Genomic DNA, 25,600 nt, shown 5'->3' on the forward strand with positions numbered 1-25,600 from the left:
ACGTGTAATAACATATGGTCTTTGTTGGGAATCTGTAGGTATAGGTGATTGTAACTTCAAAAGATTCAAGTAGTAGAACAAACCAACTTCCTCCTTGGTTTTCTACTTCAATCAAATGACAACTGCTTTTGATTATGAAGTTGAGAAGTTACCTAACATATTCCAGCCACATGTCAGATTTCCCTTCAATTGTATTTCTCCCCAGCAATGTTTTAGAAAAGCATTCTTGGAAGGCATGCTCCTTCTCATGTCTTGATTTGATCCATGCTGAGGATAAAAGCAGTCTCTCCTACAGTTCCATTGATTTTGCAGGGCATTGTGCCAAATTCTCTGACAACACTTAAGCGATCATTATCCACATTTACATGTGGTCTAAGTGTGAGTCCTATTTGAGGAAGGCTTCCACAGAAAGGATGGAGACAATGTTTGTGAATCAATATATAGAGAGAGACATACCTTTAGAAGTGACAAATCAAGACCATCTTCCCCTTGTTTGCCCAAGGGCTCAATCCCAGTAGGATGGGATTTAGCACAAATACCAGGACTGCCAATGTAGTTGAAGTATTCTCTTTCCCTGCAGTGACCCAGTGTCTCTTCAAAGTTACAAACATTAATGTGGGTAAGGGTGGCGCTGGACTTCATGTATGAGATAAATTCTTGGCACTTGAGGCTTTAAATCATTTGTACCTGATGCGAGCAATCATCCCCTCTTCCATCAGCAAATGAATATTTCCCAAAGAGAACATCTAACCCTCCCAGATTTCAGACAATACTACAAAGCTACAGTAATCAAAACAGAGTGGTATGGCATGATAAATCAGACATATGGATCAATGGAACAGAATAGAGAGCCTAGAAATAAACCCACACACTTATGATCAATTAATCTTTGACAAAGGAGGCAAGAACATACAATGGAGAAAAGACAGTCTCTTCAACAAGTGGTGTTGGGAAACCTGAGCAGCTACACGTAAATCAGTGAAGTTAGAACATTCCCTCACACCATATATAAAATAAACTCAAAATGGCTTAAACACTTAAATATAAGACATGACACTATAAAACTCCTAGAAGAGAAAAGAGGCAAAACATTCTCTGACATAAATCATAGCAAAGTTTTCTTAGGTCAGTCTCCCAAGGCAGCAGAAATGAAAGCAAAAATAAACAAATGAGACCTAATCAAACTCATAAGCTTCTGCACAGCAAAGAAAACCATAAACAAAATGAAAAGACAACCTACAAACAAAAAAGTTTGCAAATGATGCAACCGACAAGGGCTTAACTTCCAAATATACAAAGAGCTCCTACAATTCAACAACAAAAAAACAAACAACTCAATCAAAAAATGGGCAGAAGACCTAAATAGACATTTTTCCAAAGACATACAGATGGTCAAAAGATAGATGAAAAGATGCTCAACATTGCTAATTATTAGAGAAATGCAAATTAAAACCACAGTGAGGTATCACCTCATACCAGTCTGACTGGCCATCATCAAAAAGTCTACAAATAATAAATGCTGGAAAGGGTGTGGTGAAAAGGGAACCCTCCTGCACTATTGGTGGGAATGTAAATTGGTGCAGCCACTATGGAGAACAGTATGGAGGTTCCTTAAAAAACTAAACATAGAGTTACCATATGATCCAGCAATCCTACTCCTGGGCATATATCCAGAAAAGACAAAAACTCGAATTTGAAAAGATAATGCACTCCAATGTTCATAGCAGCATTATTTACAATAGCCAAGACATGGAAGCAACCTAAATGTCCACTGACAGATGAATGGATAAAGAAGACATGGTGTATGCATGTATGTATGTGTATATATATATATATATATATATATATATATATATATATATATATATATATATATATATATATATATATATATATATATATATAATGGAATATTAGTCAGCCATAAAAAAGAATGAAATAATGCCATTTGCAGCAACATGGATGGACCTAGAGATTGTCATACTAAGTGAAGTAAGTCAGAGAAAGACAAATATCATATGATATCACTTATTATGGAATCTAAAAAATGATACTAATGTACTTATTTACAAAACAGAAACAGACTCACAGGCATAGAAAACGAATTTACGGTTACCGAAGGCAGGAGAGGGAGGGATAAATTAGGAGTCTGGGATTAGCAGATACAAACTACTATATATAAAATAGATAAAAAACAAGGTCCTACTGTAGAGCACAGAGAACTATATTCAACATCTTGTAATAAACTATAATGGAAAAGAATCTGAAAAAGAATCTATATATCTATATATCTATATTTGTATCTATATATCTATATCTACATATAACTGAATCACTTTTCTGTACACCAGAAACTAACGCAACATTGTAAATCAACGATACTTCAATTAAAAAAAATGTTTTACAAAAAAAAAATCCTCTATTCTTTAGGAATACAGGCTCGTCCTGTTTCTTTGTTTAAGGCAACACAGAGAAATGCATGTTTGGAATGACTCTACTTGCTCTCTGGTAGTTTTATTGCTTGCACCCTGTGACAGAGGGAAGCCTTCAGCTAAATGACCTCATACACCAGATACTCAGGGAAGGCTATTCAGATACATACAGTTGAAACATCTCCTGAACAAAAGCCAAGGAATATTTTCTCATTTTCCCCTTCCAGTAACGACAAGCATGCTACAAGATGCCATGGAAAATGGAAGCAATCAAACGACTTTCCTTGGGTCTGTCTAGTATTATGGGGAGTAGTGGGGCAGGATCAGATCGTTTTTAAGGAGGAGAAAGCATGGCTTGAACTAACTGTGATAAATTTAGGAACCCCAGAAATCTTTCCAAAATACTTTTTAGATCATCAGATGGTTTTCATTGTTTTCACTTGCTGAATGCTAGCTTTTCTTTAAAAAATCCCCAGACAACATAAATATGTTATCGTTTTGTAGAGTTAACAGTCTCCAAGCTTTTTGCGCTGTGCTTCCCGTTGGTAAAAACTTACTCAACACCCACCTTCAATATATGAATCTATTTATACATTTTCTGAATGGACTACTATTAATATATTGCTTTCATTATAAAACATTAAAAACTTGAAACTTTCAAAGGATGAGATAAAGTTAAAATACCCAGTATTTAAAAATCTCCCTAATTGTGACAGTTTCACACTTTTATTAACCAACTCCTCAAAGTACAAAAATATCAAAATGACAATAAAGCATTTTGGTACATATTTTGTATATTATAAAAGCATGGATATTCACTTAGATATCTGCTTAATTTATATGTTCAAAATTCATAATATAAAAAGTCAGTAAAGCTAAATATTCACCATATTGCAAACAAAAACATAAATATATTAAAAAGCAACAAGTTAAAGCAAATCTATAAAAAGTTAAATAAAAACATACATTATTCAAACAAAAATTTACAGGTAAAATAAAGCATTATTCAAAACTAACCCAAATATTAAATATAAACCAACACAGTATACATTAAGAACATTGAAAGTGGAATATATTTGATTTTTTAGAAGGCAATCCTAAAGTGTTATAATTGTTAGCACAAATTTGTTCCAGCTTCTGGAAAAGTTTTATGATTCTAATCGACAAATACTGAGAAGAGAGATATAACTCTAAATGTTTTCCTTTGACTCTTTCCTCTCCAACTATCCCCTCTACTGTTTTATTATTTTGAGAACATATTAATCTTTTTTTTCAAGAACTGTAATTTTTTAAATGATGGTAAACCATATTTGTTGTTTTAAAGAAAGCACTACTGATTCCTCTTCTGCTAGTTTGATCATATATAGACTGAGATTCCAATGGAGATTAAGTTCCCTGTATCAGTTTTAGTACTGTCAATTTATTTCCCTTTCGTTCAGGAAGTCTTTGAACTAGAAAAAGAATGATTCTTTCAATAGAAACTTTGCTTTTATTCCTCCTCTTGAGGGTTTTGAAGGTACTGAAGAACATTTCCTAAACAGCTGTATCTTTATTTGATTTGAAATTTTAATGTACTTTGTTACTCTCCAGGAATTTCTTAGGACAGAAATAATTCAGATTTTAGATATAAAATAATTATATCGGACCCCTCCCCCAAAATACTGATATTTCAACACTTGAGAAAAATACTGTTTACCAGAAATATCAGAACACCAAAAACTTGTGTGACAATATACTTAAGGAAAAATTCATCTCAGTGAAATATATATTTATAGTAGATGTTTTATTAATAGCATTCAATCATCACTGAATGTGGCTATAAAAGTATTCAGATCAAGAATAGAAATTGAGAGATGTAGATTTCTTATTTTTGTCTAGACTTTTCATAATATCTTTAATCAAGGGATTCTTTTCTTCTTCCAGTTTTAGTGAGATATAATTGACATACATCGCTGTACAAGTTTAAGGTGTACAGCATAATGATTTGATTTGTATACATCATGAAATGATTATCACAGTGAGTTCACTGAACATCCATCATCTCATATACCCACAAAATTAAAGAAATAGAAAAAAATGTTTCCTTGTGATGAGAACTCTTAGGATTTGCTCTCTTAACAACTTTCATATATAACACATATTAGTGTCAATTATATTTATCGTGTTGTACATTGCATCCCTAGTACTTATTTATCTTGTAACTGGAAGTTTGTACCTTTTGACTGCCTTCATCCAATTCCCCACTCTCCTAACCCCAATTCTGGTAACCACAAACCTGATCTTTTTTTCTATGAGTTTATCTGTTTGTGTTTGAAGTCTAATTCACCTACAACACTATTTTTGTTCCTGTTACACAACATAGTGATTTGATATTTCTATACTATACTACTATATTTGATATTTCAAAATGATAGATCATAGTCTAGTTATGATATATCACCATACTAAGACATTACATAGTTGTTGACTATATTCCCCACACTGTACATTTCATACCTGTGGCTCATTTATTTTGCAACTGGAAGTTTGTACCTCTTAATCTCCCTCACCTCTTTCTTTTCCTCCCCCCACCCACTTCCCCTATGGCAACCACCTGTTGCCACCTGATACACAGAACACTCTGTATCCATAACTGTTTCTGTTTTGCTATGTTTGTTCATTTGTTTTGTTTCTTAGATTCCACATATAAGTGAAATCATAGAGTATTTGTCTTTCTTTGTCTGACTTATTTCACTTGCTATAATATAATACCCTCTGAGTCCATTCATGTTACCACAAATGGCAAGATTTCATTCTTTTTATGGCTGAGTAATATTCCACTATATATACATCTATGTATATATACACCACATCTTCTTTATCCATTCACCTATCTATGGACTCTTATGGACACTTAGGTTGCTTCCATATCTTGGCTGTTATAAACAATGCTGCAATGAACATAGAGGTGTATATATCTTTTCTAATTAGTGTTTTCATTTTCTTCAGGTAAATACCCAGGAATGGAATTACTGGATCATATGGTAGTTTTATTTATTTATTTACTTTTTTATTTTTCCTTGGCTGCACTGCATGGAGTGCAGGATCTTAGTTCTCCAATCAGGGATTGAACCTGTGCCCCTGGCAGTGGAAATGCAGAGTCTTAACCACTGATCCGTGAGGGAAGTCCCACATAGTTTTTCTGTTTGTTTTTTCTGTTTTTTTAAGAAACAGCGTTTCTTTTTTTTTTTTTTTTTTTTTTTAATTTATTTTTGGCTGTGTTGGGTCTTCGTTTCTGTGCAAGGGCTTTCTCTAGTTGCGGCAAGCGGGGGCCACTCTTCATCACGGTGCACGGGCCTCTCACTATCGTGGCCTCTCTTATTGGGAGCACAGGCTCCAGACGCAAAGGCTCAGTAGTTGTGGCTCACGGGCCAAGTTGCTCCACAGCATGTGGGATCTTCCCAGACCAGGGCTCGAACCCGTGTTCCCTTGCATTGGCAGGCAGATTCTCAACCACTGCGCCACCAGGGAAGCCCCCACGTAGTTTTATTTTTAATTTTTTGACGAATCTCCATACTGTTTTCCATAATGACTGCACCAACTAACATTCCCACCAACAGGGTACAAGGGTTCCCTTTTCTCCACATCCTTGCCAATACTTACTATTTGTTGTCTTTTTGATAACAGCCATTCTGACAGGTGTAAGGTGATATATCATTGTGTTTTTTTTTTTTAAGATTTTTTTGATGTGGACCATTTTTAAAGTCTTTACTGAATTCATTACAATATTGCTTGTGTTTTATGTTTTGGTTTTTTGGCTGCAAGACATGTGGGATCTTAGCTCCCTGACCAGGGATCGAACCTGCAGCCCCTGCATTGGAAGGTGAAGTCTTAACCACTGGATCGCCAGGGAAGTCCCTTTCACTGTGGTTTTGATTTGCATTTCCCTGATGATTAGTGATGTTGAGCTTCTTTTCATGTGGCTGTTGGTCATCTGTATGTCTTCTGGGGGAACATATCTATTCAGATCCATTGTCCATTTTTTAATTTGCATGTTTATTCTTTAGATGTTGAGTTGTATGAGTTCTTTGTATTTTGGGGGTATTAACTCCTTATCAGATATATAATTTGCAAATATCGTCTTTTATTCAGTAGGCAGGGTTTTCATTTTATTGATAGATTCCTTTGCTGTACAAAAAGCTTTTTAGTTTGACATAGTCGCACTTGTTTATTTTTGCTTTTGTTTCCCTTGTCTGAGGAAACATATACAAAAAAAAATATTATTAAGACCATGTCAAAGAGCTTATTGCCTATGTTTTCTTCTAGAAGTTTTACGGTTTCAGGTCTTACATTTAAGTCTTTACTCCATTTCAAATTTATTTTTGTACATGGTGTGAGAAACTAGTCCAGTTGGATTCTTTTGCATATAGCTGTCCAGTTTTCCCAACACTATTTATTGAAGAGGTTGTCTTTTCCCCATTGTATATTCTTGCCTCCTATATCATAGATGAACTGCTCACTTAAGTGTGGGTTCATTTCTGTGCTCTCTATTCTCTTCCATTGATCTATGTGTCTGTTTTTGTGCCAGTATCATACAGTTTTGATTATTTTGTAGTATAGTTTGAAATCAGGGATCATGATACTTCCAGCTTTGTACTTCTCTCTCAAGATTGTTTTGGCTATTTGGGGTCTTTTGTGTCCCCATACAAAATTTAGAATTATTTGCTCTAGTTCTGTGAAAAATGTCATTAGTATTCTGGTAGGGATTGCACTGAATATTGCCTTGGGTAGTATGGTCATTTTTACAATATTAATTCTTTCAACCCATGAGCACAGTATATCTTTCCATCCATTTGTGTTGTCTTCAGTTTCTTTCATCACTGTCTTGTAGTTTTCCAAGTATGAGTTGTTTACATCCTTAGTTAGATTTATTTCTAGGCATTTTATTCTTTTTGATGCAATTATAAATGGGATTCTTTTCTTAATTTCTTTTTTCTGATAGTCTGTTGTTAGTGTATAGTAATGCTACAGATTTCTGTATATTAATTTTTCAACTTTACCAAATTCACTGATGAGTTCTAGCAGTTTTTTTGGTAGCATCTTGAGGATTTTCTATGTATTGTATCATGTCATCTGCTAACAGTGACAGTTTTACTTCTTCCTTTCCAGTTTGGATTCCTTTTATTTCTTTTTCTTGTCTGATTTCTGAGGCTAGGTCTTACACTACAATGTTGAATGCATGATGAGGATTAGCATCCTTGTCATGTTTCTGATCTTAGAGGAAATGCTTTCAACTCTTTGCCATTGAGCGTGATGTTGGCTGTGGGTTTGTCATATATGGCCTTTATATGTTGAGGTATGCTTCCTCTATACCCACTTTGTTGAGAGTTTTTATCATAAATGGATGTTGAATTTTGTCAAAAGCTTTTTCTGTATCTACTGAGATGGTCATATGATCATATGCTTTGTGTGAGGGATTCTTTATATCGATAAACTTTCTGAGTCAGTATTCTATTTTGTGAGGGATACTCTATATAGAGCCAGATAATATAATCTCAAATTCACCAAACTAAATTGTGAAAACTGAAAGCCAATGCACTGAGGGTATTGCTTATGTGTTCCTAAATTTCATATGTTGAAGCTCTAACCACCAATGTAATGGTACTTGAAGGTGGACCGTTTGAGAGCTAATTAGGTTTAGATAAGGTCATGAAGGTGAGGCCCCATGATGGAATTAGTGTCCCTTTAAGAAGAGGGAGAGTTACCAGAGCTCTCTCTTTCCATCATATGAGGATATAGTGAGAAGGCAGCTGTCTGCAAGCCAGTAAGAGGGGCTTCACCAGAACTCAACCACGCTGGCACCCTGACAACACACTTCCAGTCTCCAGAACTGTGAGAAATCAATTCCTGTTGTGTAAGCCACCCACTCTATGATATTTTGTTACGGAAGTCTGTGCTGACTAATTCAGAGGGTATCAGTCAACTTCTTCGTGAGTCAAAAATCATCCTCTTTCCTTAGTATTCCTTGAACACGGCAAGTCATAACCCCTGTAGAACAGACAGAATGAACCTATTGAAAAGGATAGGCAACAGACAGCATAGGGACCTAGATCTGGAAAGAGGTTAGGAATCATGCAGATGGGGGTGGGGTGGTACAGGAGCTGGGAACACCAAGGTGGATTAAATGAAGAAGGTGGGATCATACTTTAATGTACTTCAGGCACTCCTGCTGGGTCCATTAACTACACTTTGTATATACACAGGGCTATGGCCCAGCATAGCACTTGGACATTTAATCAAATGTTATTAAATTTAATTGAATGAAAAGAGTTGGAACCATTACATGACTAATTTAAGGCCCCAGGCTGGGTACTTTCAACAGACAGCCAACATTTGGTGAGGGCTCAATCAGTGCCTGCAGAGGTGGTGGTGCTGCCTCAGTTCAGAGGATTGAAAGCTCCTTATTATTTGAGGGGTGGAGTAGGAGGAGGAAAAGCTAGAAATATCTCCACTGAGGACTTAGAGTCTAAACTGAACTTAATAATGGTTAGAGATTTTCTTGTGTCTTTATTTTCTTTTAAATTGGCCTTTTTTAATATAATGACAAATCAAATTAATTATAGCAAATTTAGAAAATGAAAATTTAGAAAAATGCTTTCCAAAAAAGAAAAAAAAACAGAAAAGGAAAGAGAAGAAAAGGAAAGAAAGGAAAAATTTCTCATAATCTCACCAACCAGAGACAACTATAGACCAGAGTTAACATTTCGGTGTATATCTATTCAGTCTTTTCTGTGTGTGTGTGTGTGTGTGTGTGTGTGTGTGTGTGTAGGTGAAGAAAACAATTATTCATACACATGAACATCCTCAAAATTCATTCTTCACTACTTCTACCCCAGGATGGGGTAAAGGTAACTTCAGAGTCTTTTGATAATTAACATCATGATATTCAGTATAATGATCAAATAATTGAAGATAACTTTGAGTTGGGAGAGGGGAAATTAGATTGAAGGAGTAAGGGCAGAGCTAAATTGTCTGCACAAGGCAAACATGGGGATTGGGGAGATGGTCCCCTCTAGTGACCACCGCGGCTCCACAGAGGGCACTACTGCTACTGCCCCCAACTCCCTCGCAGCTCCGAGGGCTCTGTGGATGTTTCAGATCCCTGCCCTGCCCACGACCACTGCTGTTCCTCAGGGTACAACAGGGCCTCCCTGTGATCACCTCTGCTCCGTGGGGCTCCATGGCAAAGGCCCTGGAATGCACTGTGCAGTGTCTCCTGGGAAGTAGAGAGAACGGCTCTCTCTGCTTTGATTTACTTTCTGCCAGATAGGTGCATATGATGCTCTACCTAATGCTTATACGTTTTACTTATGGCTGCTCTGCTCTTTAGGTGATTCGTATTTCACCCAGGGGAGATACAACAGAAGGATAAATCCAAAGGACAACCCACACTCTAGAAAGTTCTCCACACAGAGAACTAAGGCTTTGTTGCTGGCTCTAACTGGTGGTGCTGAGGTCCTTCTCCTGGTAGCAGGAATCTTTCCAGAGAAGATCCTCAGCCCACATATATATTTTGTCCATATATACATGTATGTGAATATATATACACACATATATATTCACCCATTCACCCAGCAGAGCATACAGCTTTTGCTTTTTTGTTTTATTTTTATTTTTTGTTTTCCCCAGGAGGAACCTTAGTTCCTATGCAAACAGACTTCTAATAGTCCCTCTACACCCACACCTTTGTGCTGGAAACACCCAGACATGTCAGAATTCTCTTAACCTTATTCATTGACTTATTCCTTTCTGACCAAAGCTCAGAAAAAACCCCAAGTCCCAGTATTATAAGCTGCAAAGTGGTATTCCATCTCTGAACCCAAACTGTACAGGGTTATTTTATAACATCTTAAGAAGAGCCATGAATGCCACATTAAAGTATTTGGACATAGTTACATAGACAATGAATTAGGTAGGGGTGTGTGTGTGTGTGTGTGTGTGTGTGTGTGTGTGTGTGTGTGTGTGTGTGTGTGTGATGATATGTATGCATTCATGCACACATTTATTAGTTATTCACCTTTAGAAGCTTGTAATGTTTTTAGCCTGCTATGTATGTCCAGCCAAACTATCAATGTTCATGGTCAGATTTAGTATTTACGAGGCTGAAATAACCAGTGGTAGAAATTTTCTAGAAGGTTTAATAAATAACTTGAATAAAGCAAGAGACCTTTGAACACTACAGTGGTTATGTTCTCATCAGCCCAGCATCCCCTTCTTTGGAGGAGTCAGTCCTTACCCATCCCATGTATTTAGGAGTCAAGAGCTAGCTCACTTTCTCTTGCTCCTGGCATGTGTCTCAGGCTCAGCCAGTCAGGGTATTGCAACCTCTGACACACAGTGATGAGTTCAGGAAAGGGCATGTGATTAAAGCACCATCCATCAAAGTCTTCTGGACTTTTTTTTTTATACTAGAGACATAGAGATTTTTATCCCTTATTCTGAATTCAAAGCTGGAAGACTGTTGTGGAGCTATCTATTGATAATCTTTTCCTCACTACACAGAGAGAGTCTTTGGAGAATAAAACCAAGCAGGGTCTAACTGAGCTGAGAGATGCAAAGAGAGCAACAGAACTCTGATGATATTTGAGCTCCTAGGAGCAACCATGGTTGGCTTCTCAGTTCCATCAGCAAGTAAACGGCTTTTTTCTTCTCTTGTACTTAAGCCAGTTTAGGGTGGTATCTGGCTAACATACTTCATAATACAAAATAAACTCAGGGGAAAAAATCAAAATTGATAAATTGATTCAAAAAGTGCTGAAGGAAGATTTGATCTAAGGAAGTATTGTCATTCTGTCCTATCATGGATACCAGAATTCAATCAAAGGGAACCTAGAATTTTCACAATTTGATCCTCTACAAATGAGAAATTTAGGACTCAGAAGCTTGCCGTCTTGGCTGAGGGAACATAGCAAATAAGAGGACAAGTTGTGAGTCTGGATTTGTCTCCAAATTCTAGGCATTCTTCATCAGATAAGGAGAAATTACCCACTCTTGCCAACATATTTCACTAAGCAAATATGGGGAAACAAGAAGAGAACAAAATAAACATGTAGGTTATTGCACTAATAATTCATTAGGAATTACATGATTCATTTTTTTCTTTGATATTGAGAAATTAAGTCTCACAACACACCCTCCCCCGCCAGCCCCAAATTCTATTCAGGTTAGAACATGTCCTATTTTTTTCCTCTAAGCCAGGAAAGTGCCCGATCCACACCAGATATATTTGACGCCCACTACAAAGTGGCTGAGCTCCTATCCTGCTGTAAAGAATGGACTTCCTTCAGATCTTTCCATGAGCATCTTTAAATATCTCTATTCACCTCTAGTCTATGCCCTTCTCTCCTGTTTTTCTCTGTCCATTTTTGATCAAATTTAACTCATTCTAATTCAACACATATTTATTGAGAATCTATTATGTGTTAGATGCCATGCTGAGCAGATAACCTGGTTGATGAATGGATTGTGGCTTCTTGTCTCAAAAGAATGAGTGATGTTTGCCTACCTCCTGATCCATTCTCCACCTTCCCATACCCAGTAACCAATCTTTTGTGTACCGGAGATTGATTGGATCTTCTGTTGATAAACAGGAGAAGTAACTTGTTTTTAAATGTCTGGGTTGAAGCCACTGTTATAGGTTGAATTATAATCCCCCCAAATCCATATGTTGAACTCCTAACCCCCCAGTACCTCAGAATGTAAACTTATTTGGAACTTACAGATATACTTAGTAAAGTTAGGATGAGGTCATGAGGGTAGGCTCTAATCCAATGTGACTGGTGTCCTTACAAAGAGGGAGAAATTTGGACATAGACATGCAGAGAGTATAGATGGTGTGAAGATACAGGGAGAACACATGTGAATATGAAGATGACCACCTACGAACCAAGGAGAGGGGCCTGGGAGAGATCCTTCCCTCACAGCCATCAGAAATATCCAACCCTACCAACATCTTGATTTCAGACTTGTAGCCTCAAGAACTGTGAGATGATAAATTTCTAGTGTTTAAGCCACCCAATGTGTGGTACTTGGTTATGGCAGCCCTGGCAAACTAATGCAATCACAAACTGGCCACTGTCAGATGTGGTCTATTTGGCCTTCATGATATTTTTATTTTTTAATGGCACCCAAATTTTAAAGTCAGGAAATTACACCTGAAAAAGTCTGGATCTCTGCTTATCCTGAAATACTGGAAAACCTACAGTTCTGAACTTTTATTCCCATGTGGCATAAATCACCTGGAACTGAGCAGTAACTCCCTCCTTCTGATGGGCATGTGCTCAGTGGCTCACCACAGAGCTTTCCAGTTCATCTTGCCTTGCCCAGTGCCTAGTGGTGGCTGCCATTTTTCATCATGTTCCAGTCCACTGTGGCCCCTGGCCTAGGCTTACTGAAAGTTGGAGCTGGCTTGACCCAAGGTGGAAAGTCTTCAAGGTTGGAGGAGGGAGAAATAATGCAACCAGAAGAGAGAGGCTGGATTCTCAGAGATCTGAAGGGAGAAGAAGGACGAAGAATGACAGGAATCGGGACTTCCCTGGTGGCACAGTGGTTAAGAATCCGCCTGCCGATGCAGAGGACACGGGTTCGAGCCCTGGTCCGGGAAGATCCCATGTGCTGCGGAGCAACTTAGCCCGTGCGCCACAACTACTGAGCCTGCGCTCTAGAGCCCGCGAACCACAACTACTGAGCCCACGCGCCTAGAGCCTGTGCTCCACAACAAGAGAAGTCATCGCAATGAGAAACCTGTGCACTGCAACAAAGAGTGGCCCCCGCTCGCCACAACTAGAGAAAGTCCGCGCAGCAACAAAGGCCCAACGCAGACATAAATAAATAAATAAATTTAAATAAAAAAAAAAAAAAGAATGACAGGAATCTGCAATCACACATGAGAAAAGGTAGAGTGGGAACAGAGCATGGCTAACTGGGTCCTGAACTCATGCTCTGTGGTGTCAGGAGCCATGTTGAAGGTTCCAGGAGCCAGGATGGGTACTGAAGGCATAGATGCCATGAACACAGGAGCTGCTCACTCTGGAATGGCCCATGTGAACAATGAAAATCTCATGGGCACCATAGTGGACTGAAGAACAGGGCCCCTTCCCCATGTTTCAGGACTGCATTAACTCAGCTGGACTGCTGAATGCTGCCCATGCCACTATCCAGTAATAACTGATATTGGATTTCTTGTCAATCCTGACAGAGGGGATTCATTTAGATTGAGAAAAATAATATAGGTGAACTTCCTTACATTCTAATAATGTGGAGGAAAGTTTTAAAAGGAATGATTGGTGGAAGAGTCTACTCTTTTACTTCATACCCACTTTACAGATGAAGCCCAGAGAGGTCAAGTACCTTGCTCAAAGGCACACAGCCAGTAGTTGTTTTGAAAACAAAGCCTGTTCCTCATCTCCTCTGTGAGTTCTTCATTAATAAGCTCCCAGCAGGTAGGTCACACGTAGCAGATAATTAAGGTCACTGATGACCTCCTCTTTGCCCTTCTTTTTGTTCCAGAGAGCAGAGTGGCTTGTCTTCCCTAACCAGGGAACACGTGCCCTTTCAAACAGGTCTCCAAGGATCTTTGCTGAATAAACATGAACACCAGCAATCATTTAGAATTGGACGGCAGCATAAGTGGTCCCAAATGCCAATGCTTTCATCTACGAAGTGTTTTCCCCAGTGTTAGGGTTGGCATTTTTCATCACTGTGCTTTAGCTGAAATGATACTGGTAAGGCTTCCTGAGTGCTGAAAATTGCAAAAAGATAGATTTCATAATATATGAAGGAGAGTACCAAGCAACAAGATGCAGATGTTAATAATAATCTTGCCCTAATTCTCTTCTAATTCTGGAAGTCATTATTACTGTGTACAGATTAAGAAGAAGCTAGCCAGCTTGATGAATATTTGGCACCACCTGGAAGAGCAGTCTTTTTGATAGACGGATTACTCTGCCATTCACCAAGGTTCTCTTCAGCTCTCCAAACCCTTAAGAAGTAGGCGAAAATGGGAAGGAAATGACCACCTGGGAAAACAGAGGAGACTCCATTCTCTACTCTAGACCTTTCCCCTCTACCAGCTTTCAACCTGCGTCCACACAGGTGTTTCCCTAGAGCAGGCAGCACCTTTTTTTATATCTTTCATTTATAACATTTCCAAAGGGAGAGTAAGGAGGATCCTGGGGACTTTACAAAGCCTCCATTCATTGTACAGGTAAGAAAAATGAAGCCTAGAAAAATGGAAGGGTATTCCCAAGATGCCTTGGCTATTTACAGGACTGGAAACAGGAACCCAAGTTTTATCCCTTCTTCAAGTATGGATTTTTCATCCTACAGTAAGTTGGCAGTGCAGGGTCTTAGGGTCTCTGTGGCCAAAATGACCTCATAATAGGCAAACAGTGACAAAGTATTTCAATCAACAGTTTTGGTCTCTGTGACAACATGCCAGCACTTTATTATTTTCTCCAACTGCTTTGTGTGCTTTAATAAGAATTTTCAAAAATTCTGTTTTTACTGAAGATGCCAGAAAATTGAAAGGTTTATTTAAAGGGAGCTAATACTTACTGAACACTTACTATGTGCCAGGCTAGTTGTTCTACACTGTGTTATCTCAGTTAATCCTCACAACAGCTTTATGAGGTGGGTTGTATTTGTATCCCCAGTTTACTGATGAGGAAAGAAACTCAAGGAACTTTCCCTGGGTCATACAGACAGCAAGTAAAACCCATATTTGTCTGATTCCAAAGCCCATGCATTCATTTTCTATTGCTGCGTGACAAATTATCACAAATTTAGTGATGTAAACAAATTCATTTTTGGATTACAGATCTTACGGTTCTATAGGCCAAGAATCTGGGTGAGTTTGTCTGGGCTGTGCTCAAGGTATTTATCACAAGGTCAAAATCAAGGTATAGGCTGGCTGGGCTCTTATCTGCAGGCTCTGGGGAGGCCTCCACTTCCAAGATCATTCAGATTGTTGGCAGAAACCAGTTGCTGATGATGGTAGCACTGGGGTCCCTGTTTTCCCACTGGCTGTCAGCCAGAGTCTGTCTGATCTTTGCTTCTAGAGACCACCTGCATTCCCTTTCACTTGTCCCCTCTATCCTCAAAGCAGCAAGGGCACATCCTGTCCTTCTCATGCTTGTGCAATTAGATCAGGCAGCCTAGGTAACCTCTGTATCTCAAGATCAAGTGACATGGAACTTCACTTACACCTGAAAAATCCCTTCACAGCAGTACCTCGATCGTGTTTTATTGAAACTAAACAAGAGGGACAGGAATCTTAAGGAGTGAGGGATGACATAGGCTCAGGGTCAGATGATAAATAGGGTGAGAGACGAGGAAGTAGTGAGGCCTAGGGAGAACCCGCTCCTACGATGTTCCAACCACAGGGAGCCGTCACTGTACAGCTCACTCCATTGCTGCCACTTGGGAAAATTAAAGCAGTATTAAGAGATCTTCCAGTTTTTCAAGGTCAGAAATCTGGATTGTTATGTGAAATCATTCAACTAGAAAAAGTTTACAACTGCTTTAAAAATAAAACCCACCTAAGGACTTACTGTATCGCACAGGGAACTATACTCAATATTTTGTAATAACCTATAAGGGAAAAGAATCTGAAAAAGAGTATATATATTTATATTTATATTTATATTTATATTTATATATAGAGTATATATATATTTTTATATATATACTATATATTTAATATATAGTATATATATTTATATATTATATAATATATATAGTATATATATTATATATACTATATATATTATATATAATATATATATTTATATATATAGTATATATGTATTAATATATATATATACTATATATATATAACTGAATCACTTTGCTCTACATCTGAAACTAATACAACATTGTAAATCAACTCTACTTCAATAAAAAAACAGATATATATATGTATAACTGAATCACTTTGCTGTATACCTGAAACTAACACAACACTGTAAATCAACTATACTTCAATAAAAAAAAACTCATCAATTAAAAAAAAAAAAAACCCCGTCTATCCTCAGCTAGGTAGGGGCTTCAGGCCAACAGTTAGAAACTAAACAAATTCTGTGACCATGACTGTTTTCTCCCTGATTCCTTAATCCAGTCACTTGAAGTGTCCTCACATCTATAGCCCTGTTTTTGCCCACCAGTCCTGGGCTCTCCATCTTGGTACCATCCACACAGCTGCTCACCACACTCCGAAGGGTTTTCCAAAGACAGATGATCTTCAGAGCTTAACAAAGTCTTTCTTAAGCACCTGGGGTAGGGCTTCTCCAGATGGTCCCGAAGACAAAGTCTCTGTTCTCTTACAGATAATCTGCACAGACTGACCCCAGAATACCCCTTTCCAGGTTGTTGCTTGTCTGCCTGCCCCACTAGACTGTAAGCTCAAAGAAAGCAGGACCCAACCATGCCTTATTTGAGTTGACATCCCCTTACTTGAAGTAATTGTATAGACTCAGTAATTATTTCTTGAATGAATAAAAGGCATTCTGCAACGCTGAGCACTATCTATATGCTCCTAAAAGTTTACTGGATATCCTGGGTCTACATTCAGAACTGAAATCACAGGGCAAGAGTGTTTACTTGAGAGTCTAAATACAGAAATTAATCAAACAATGGAGCTACTGTTTAAATGTCTTTTGAATGGACATTCATTTTTTAAAGTTATTATTGATATGATAATTGGAAAAGAATCTTCTGTGGGTAGGACACAGTGGAGGTGTGCTCTATTGAGCTACAAGGGAGCAGCTAGAGTTGTCACCCAGCCTAGTATGTGGTACAGCCAGGGTGGACAGAGTAGGATGGATTGTAAAAGAGGAATGCTAGTAATGTGGTAACTCCAACAGTCCCTGGTTATTTTATATCTCAACAGGTAAAAAAAGAGTTTAAAGGCATTGATTTACAATTATGTATATAGACATTCTATACCCTATTCCTTAATCCTTATATTAGAAGAAAACCCTAAGGGGACGTCTAGAACATAGTGAGGCCTAGACCATCTGTTTTCTATCACCTTGTTCCTTTGGAGCTAACTCCAGTAATATTGTTAATCCAAAGCAGATCAGACCCTGGACATTCCAGGGAACCAAAATGCTACAGTTCCTTGTCCATGTTTCTGGGATGTCATCTCGTGCCGTGTACATGAACTAGTCTCTCTCCAGTCATGGTCACTGCTATGGAAACTCTTCCTAGTACAACAAGATGGCAGTTTACAGCTACTCCAGGCTTGGCCCTGCCAGAGATACTCCATTTCACTCTAAGTAAATACCTGTTCATGCTACCTCCAAATATAGTTGATGTCTATACTTCCCTGTAAAAACAAACACCAGTAGAGCATTCTAGTAGAAAGCTCACTGACCTGGAGTCAAGAGACCTTGTCCAGTTCCATCTTCTATTAGCAAACTCTGTGATCCTGAGGAAATTACCTAATCCCTCTGGGTCTCATTTTATTCATCTGTAAGATAGGGTTCCTTTCAACTATAAACATGTATGTCACCTACTTTTATACTGATAAGAAATGGTCTTATTTATATCAGTACTTCCTTACTTAGACTATAGGCATGGACTCTTTCTATATGGAGTAATTTTCTTTGTAAAGAACCCAGACTAGTCCACATAGAGTCCCCACATCTCTGAAGACCAAATAAACCATAGTTGAAACATAAAACTACACGGCTGCTCTAACTATTATTCTACACGGCAAAGGATAGTTTCTTTGGTTATATGGGATTTGCCTTCCATGTTTCTCCTGATTTAAGAAAAAAAGAGCTACATAATTAGGTAAAGAAGAAATCGATTGCTTCTAAAACCTTCAGTCATATAGAGTGTTTTGTTTTGTTTACAAACAAGCAAAAAACCTTTAATATTTAAGCTCAGGGAGCAAGAAGACAGAATTTCACTACGAAAAAAATACTAGATAAATTCATCAAACCACACACACACACACACACACACACACACACTATCCATCCATCCATCTGCCAAACTCCATTAATTTCATTCACTCCTCTGATCTCTCCCAGGACATGCTGGAACTCAACTCTCTCCTTTGCTGAACTTTTCATGTGATGTGGATAACAAAGAAATTAGACTAACTTTGCAAACATGATCTTATAAAACCAGAATCTTGACATGTAACCAAAAGTCTATGAAGGATGAAGAGGAATGTTCTTAATGGAAGGGGCCAACAGTAGGGGTGTAGCCAAGCTGGGACAGGGAAATCTGTATTTGAGAAATGAAGTGCCCTCCTCTTTCCCAGGAGAGTAACGGTCTGCTCTAGTGGTCTCCAAACTGGGGATTGAATGGCTCCAGGGGGTGTGCCATGATGATCCAAAGAGTGTGAGAAGAAAATTCTAGAAAATATTAGAACTTCCATTTGCATTTATTTGTATATAAAAATAAAACGAAATCAAGACCTACTGATATTTATAACACAGATTGACATAAGCATCTTCATTTGGTCAGTCCAATGTCTCACATACAGTGCCATTGATCTGGTTAAGGGAATTTTTGAAACTTACTATTAAGTACTTAAACTAAACTAACCTTTACAAAATGGGCAAATGACAGTTTTGTAAAGAGACAGAATTTGGAAGATCACATCAATAATCCAAGTATATTGACGGTAGAACCGACATTTCCCCTACTTCTGGCATGAGTTCTTTTTTTTAAAATTAATTAATTAATTAATTTATTTATTTATTTAGGCTGCATTGGGTCTTCGTTGCTGCACATGGGCTTTCTCTAGTTGTGGCGAGCGGCGGGGGGCTACTCTTTGTTGTGGTGTGTGGGCTTCTCATTGCGGTGGCTTCTCTTGTTGTGGAGCACGGGCTCTAGGAGCACAGGCTTCAGTAGTTGCAGCTCAAGGGCTTAGTTGCTCTGCGGCATGTGGGATCTTCCCAGACCAGGGCTCGAACCCGTGTCCCCTGCGTTGGCAGGCAGATTCTTAACCACTGTGCCACCAGGGAAGTCTCTAGCATGAGTTCTTAATGAGCCACATATTTAATTTGCTCTTTCGATGTACAATTTGATATTTTAATAACAAGTGAGAAAATAACTGCTTCTCAAAAGAAACTCATGCTATGGAAAGAGCATTTTGAAAATAAATATTTGGAAATGTTTTTGTCATTATGTGATTTCTTGCTGAAAATATGTGTGAACATGTCTCCTTTAAAAATTCTCATATCTGTACACTTAAAACTGTTTACTGTTGACATCTGCATGGCCAGTTCTGCCCTGCCCTCTAAACAGAATTTATCTGCTATATTTAAATCTACCCAATACTTTCCCCAAATTCTGTATTCCTAATCTAAGCATTCTATTTCATTCTTGCCATGTTTTTCAAACCTGTTGTAAAAATCTTCCAACTAAAGAATTTATTTCAACAAAACCTTTTTTTATTTAAAAGAATAAATTATTAGGGCTTCCCTGGTGGCGCAGTGGTTGAGAATCTGCCTGCTAATGCAGGGGACACGGGTTCGAGCCCTGGTCTGGGAAGATCCCACATGCCACGGAGCAGCTGGGCCCGTGAGCCACAACTACTGAGCCTGCGCGTCTGGAGCCTGTGCCCCGCAACGGGAGGGGCCGCGATAGTGAAAGGCCCGCGCACCGCGATGAAGAGCGGTCCCCGCAGCGCGATGAAGAGTGGCCCCCACTTGCCTCAACTAGAGAAAGCCCTCGCATGAACCGAAGACCCAACACAGCCAAAAATAAAATAAAATAAATAAATAAAGTAGCTATAAAAAAGAAAAGTGCTTTAAAAAAAAGCACTAGACTTTAAAAAAAAAAAAAAAAAAAAAGAATAAATTATTAGCATCAGAGGAGATAGAAATTTGTCAGATTTCAATAAAAATTTTTACATAATTAGTGGGTGGATATGAAAAAATATGTATCACAATTCAATAATGCCAGTCAATAATATCTTTACTCCATTTGGTTCTACAAATCTTTTGGAGCTATCATTTTCACCTATGATAGGAACTATAGAAAATAGAATTAAATTAAAATCACTCTACTGGTTCACTTTATCACAAATAATTAAACCGAGATCTTAAAAAATAAAATAAAATAAATAATGAAGCTTGGTCAATGACATTTCTCTCTCTAAAAGTATTATTAATGATATGTTTAGGAAGAGCAAGATGGCTGCTTTTACATTGCTATATTAATATTAAATAGTATTTATTTCATTTTTATCTTGTCCTTTTTAATATGTACTTTGTGTACATTTTCTAAATACATAATATATTAGTGCCAATATACTACAGGTATATACTGTACTATTCTATAATATAGCAGTACTTTAAATAATTTTAATTTATTAGTAAACAAATTTATAGTGAGTATGACCTATTTTTTAAAAATTGGTAGATGTGTTATCAAAAGAATTTAGAGACCAAAGATCTAGATGACAAGAGTTATATACATGCTCTTAGCCTCTTTCCTGCAATTAAAGCAGAAAACCGCCTTACAGTTGACCCTGGAACAACGCAGATTTGAACTGCAAGGTCCACTTACAAGTGGATTTCTTTCAGTAAGTACAAACTACATGATCCCTGGTTGGTTGAATCTGCAGATGTGGAACTGCAGGTACAGAGGGATGACTAAAAAGTTACATGTGGATTTTCAACTGAGCAGAGACGTGGTGCTCCTAACTCCATCATTGTTCAAGGGTCAACTGTGTATTACGGGCCAAGTCCTACCATTGTAACAATGACACCTTCTATGATGAGGATGTGTATCTACTTTTAGACCAGTTCAAAAACACAGTGGATTTATGACCTTTGAAATATCCTTAGATATTAGTGGAAGTCCAGGCAAAAATGGTTAATAAAGACAGTTCCTTAGAGGTTCTCGCAATGAATTCCAAAATACTTCTTGCTCATGTATTCAAGTTTGAGCAGAGCAGATAGTGCTGGGTAAGTTCAAAACTAGGCTCTCAAAAAAAAAAAATGCTCTTTTTGTAGATTCTAGAATAAACTGTTAACAAAGAAGACACCTTTCTTTCGTAGGCTTCAGCAGCACCTCTGCCTCCCCTGCTCCAAAAATTTTATTTGAAACATCATTTGACGTATCCAACTGAGTGTGCCAATACCAGCGTAGTGCTTGATCTATCCTTAAGAGCTGCCTCAAGATTCTCCCTTCCCACCCTGAGTGCCACCAACTTCACATCACTGTCATTCTATAATATTGATATTTCTCTACACTTTTTGGAGGCCAGAAGCAGGAAGATGTAGCTCAAAGATCTCACCTTTGAGGTCAGATGTTGCCCAGAGCTCCAGAGACAGTCTCTCTAATGACAGGCTTAGTGTTTAACCTGAATTCATTTCAGGTGTGTCTCCGATGGTTTGTAATTATAAGAACTGGAAGCATTTCTTAAGAATTAACTATATGACTGCTAAGCACTTTCCATGTATTTTCTCATTTAACCTTATCATTATAATACTATTATTATCCTCATGATAAAATGAGGAGATTGAGGCCCGGAGAGGTTAAATAACTGGCTCAAGTTACACATCTAGTAAGTGGAAGATCCAAGACTCAAATCCAGGTTAGACCTGAGAGCTGGATTCTTGGTAACAACGCTCTTCAGTCTTTTCTAAGATTTGCTTTTCTCCTTGGCTGATAGCTTACATGACAAGTGTTAAATTAAGGCCAACTACTTTTCTTCCTCCTGGACTCTTTCTATTCTCAAAATGTCAATTTTTTTAAAAACCTTATAGATAATTTTTTTATCAACATACTTTCTATAAAAAAAAGATAATTAAAAATCCATTAAAAATCAATTTCTGCTTAGAATCTGGAAGATATTATACGTTTCAAAGGGGAGTTGTGAATCTGAACAGGCAACCTACTGTATGATTCCGACCATATGACATTCTGGAAAAGGCAAAACTATGGATACAGTAAAAGATCAGTGGTTACAATGGTTTTGGGAGGAGAAAGGGAAGAGTAGGTGAAACACAGGAGATTTTTAGAGCAGTGAAACTATTCTGTATGACACTATCATGATGGATACCTGTTATTAAACATTTATCAAAATCCATTGCATGTACAATGCAAAGAATGAACCCTAATGTAAACTGTGGACTTTGGTTAATTTTAAAAAAGTGGAGGGATTTGTGGCCTCAGAACACTCTTGAGAAAACAGACAAGTCACATACTGGAAGAAAATATTCACAACAAGTATACCTGCCAAAGTCTGCTATCTAGAATATATGAAGAACTTCCACAACTTAATAATAGGACAAACAATGCAATTAAAAAATGGACAAAAGATCCAAGAGACAATTCACATATTTGTTTTCACATTTTTGCATAAAGAAGACATGCAAATGGCCAACAGGCATATGAAAAAGTGTTCACATCATTCATCCAGGAAAAGCAAATTCAAACCATAATGAAATACCACTACACACCTACTAGAATGGCTAAAATGTAAAATATTGACAATATCAAATATTAGAGCAACTGGAATTCTCATATATTGCTGGTGGGAGTGTACAATGGAATGACCATTTCAGAAAACTCACAGTTTCCTCAAAAGTCGAACATACATATACTCTATGACCCAGCAATTCTACTCCTATTTATCCAAGAAAAATAAAAACATAGGTACAGCAAAAACCAAATAAAACTGTTCATAGCATCTTTTTTCATAACAGTTCCAAGCTGGAAACATCCCAGATGTCCATCAATAGGAGAATGGATTAGTAAACTATGTATTTTCCTATAACGGAATCTTACTCTGCTATAAAAAGGAATCGGCTACTGACACTCGAAATAACATGAGTCATTCTCAAAAATATTATGCTAAAGAAAGAAGCAAGATGCAAAAGATGACATACTATAGGATTCAGTTTATATGAAACTTTGGAATATACAAAAATATCATATAGTGATAAATAATAGGATTAGTGGTTGTTTCTGTTAGGGGGATTGTCTGGGCAGGTACACATGTAACTTCTGGGTTGATGGAAATGTTCTGTGTCTTGATAGGGGCACGGTCTTCAAAAGAGTATGCGTTTATCAAAACTGATTGGACAGCACACCTAAGATATGAACATTTCACACGTAAATTATACTCCAGTAAATAAAATTGTGAGGGCTTATTCTTTAAAGTAATCTGTGATCAGAAGATACACGGGGGTAGTTATGGTGGTGGTGTTGGGGGATGCTTTACAAATGGAGATATGTGTGTGTTAATCACTCTTTGCTGTATCCTTTTCATTGATTTCTCAATGAGGGAGCAGTAATTGCCTCCAGGGTCCTGTGAATTACAGACCAGAACAGAAAGAGTAGCGAGGCTCAGCCTGTGCCAACAAGACATCAGCAGTACTTAACGTGGTTTTCAATTTCATTTCCTGCCCTGATTTAATGCTGCATATTGTAATTTCATAGAGTTTAACAAACAGCAGCACGAGAGGCTGACATTACCATCAAGGCACAAGCCTCCAAATATAAATGGTGGTGATAAAAATAAATTAAAAGTAAATTAATGCCTAAATCAAGGTTCCAAGTACCAGGCTTCTGAGGAATTCGTGGATACAGATTGTTACGTCATGAGAATACTTGGAAAGTGACGTAATCTGTGGCCTTTGGTCAAGGGAGAAAACGAAACTAGAGCAGTATCATTAATTTATTCTTCAGACATAAGAATTGCCCCGTAAACAGAGACCAAGTCTGTTTTATGCCATGTAACCAACTGAAAAATAAAATCAATTATACTGAATACAAATGAGTTCTTTTTGTATATAACAGTATCATATAAAGGGGTGGTAAAATTTTCTTAACTGAGAACGTATTGTACTGGTGAGATACAGTGAATAGGGCAGTATTATCCACATTTTTGTAGACACAGTCAGTTGCATACATGATATTTCTTCCCTTTCCTCAACTTCTTCCATCCTACTGCATCCCTAATTTTGTTTGGATATCCACCCTCTTTAATAGTGTCACCTGCTTCAAGGGAGAATGGATGCTGACTGCAAGTTACTCATGCAATTGATTTAGATCAGCATGTGAGGCAGGCCAATGAGCCAAGAGCAAAAGTCAGTTAGGGACTTTCTGGGAAATGGTCTTTCTTATTTGAAAATTTTATAAGGACAAGTTCATTATTAGACATTTTCAGTGTCTGCATGGGACAGCTGAAACTGTGCCAATCGTACTGAGACCACAGGCAAGGAATTAGCAGAGGACAAATCAGACAAGCTGAGGAAGAAGAACAGGAAAAGGAGGGGCTCTTAATGACGTCATGAGCCACAGGACTAATGAACTCTGGAGTTAAGCTCCTTGAGAATTCTTGTTCGCAGAAACGATGGCTTCCTTAGTATTCAAGCCAACTGAAATTGAGGTTTTCTGTAACTTGCAGCCTGACTGGTATGCACCTGATAGTCAAACTACTATTTAGCTATTTTGGGGGTCGCCCCCCAAATAATAACATCAACCCAAAGGGAGAAGGAAGACGCTATGCTCATTTTAGTACACCATCACCAACCATCTAGTGAATATCTATTAATTTCCATTTTCTTGGCATCTTAGGAGCACTTGTGTTCTGAGTGCCACTCTCTTGAAGTTGATTGTCCAAGGAGAAGATATTCCTCCACGGTGACAAGTTTTCCTGTCTCTTAATTAATTAAAAGACGTTTAAGGAAAGAGTAGCAAGAGTAGCAAGCCTTTTCACTAGTGTTCAAACTTGATAAAGAAACTAGAGAATACTGACAATTATTTACCAGATAATGAAGGGAAGTCAGAGAAATTCACTATTTTGTTAAATCTTTTACAAAACATTAATGAGGAAATGAGAGAATCCATACTGTGAAGGTCTATTTTTAATCATTAGGTACCTGACAATGTGAAAGTTTCTTACTTGAACTAGCACATACTTTCCTTAAACTTTAAAAATAAGCATATATATATGTATGTGTGTGTGTGTGTGTGTGTGTGTGTGTGTACACATATATATATACTGTGAGGGTCTATTTTTAATCATTAGGCACCTTGACAATGTGAAAGTTTCTTACTTGAACTAGCATATATTTTTCTTAACGTGTAATATATATATATACACACACATACACATACAAGCTCCAAATTATATAAAAATGTGAATGCTA

Source organism: Balaenoptera musculus, chromosome 3 (genome assembly GCF_009873245.2).
Source record: "Balaenoptera musculus isolate JJ_BM4_2016_0621 chromosome 3, mBalMus1.pri.v3, whole genome shotgun sequence".
In the NCBI taxonomy this organism is placed as follows: Eukaryota; Metazoa; Chordata; class Mammalia; order Artiodactyla; family Balaenopteridae; genus Balaenoptera; species Balaenoptera musculus.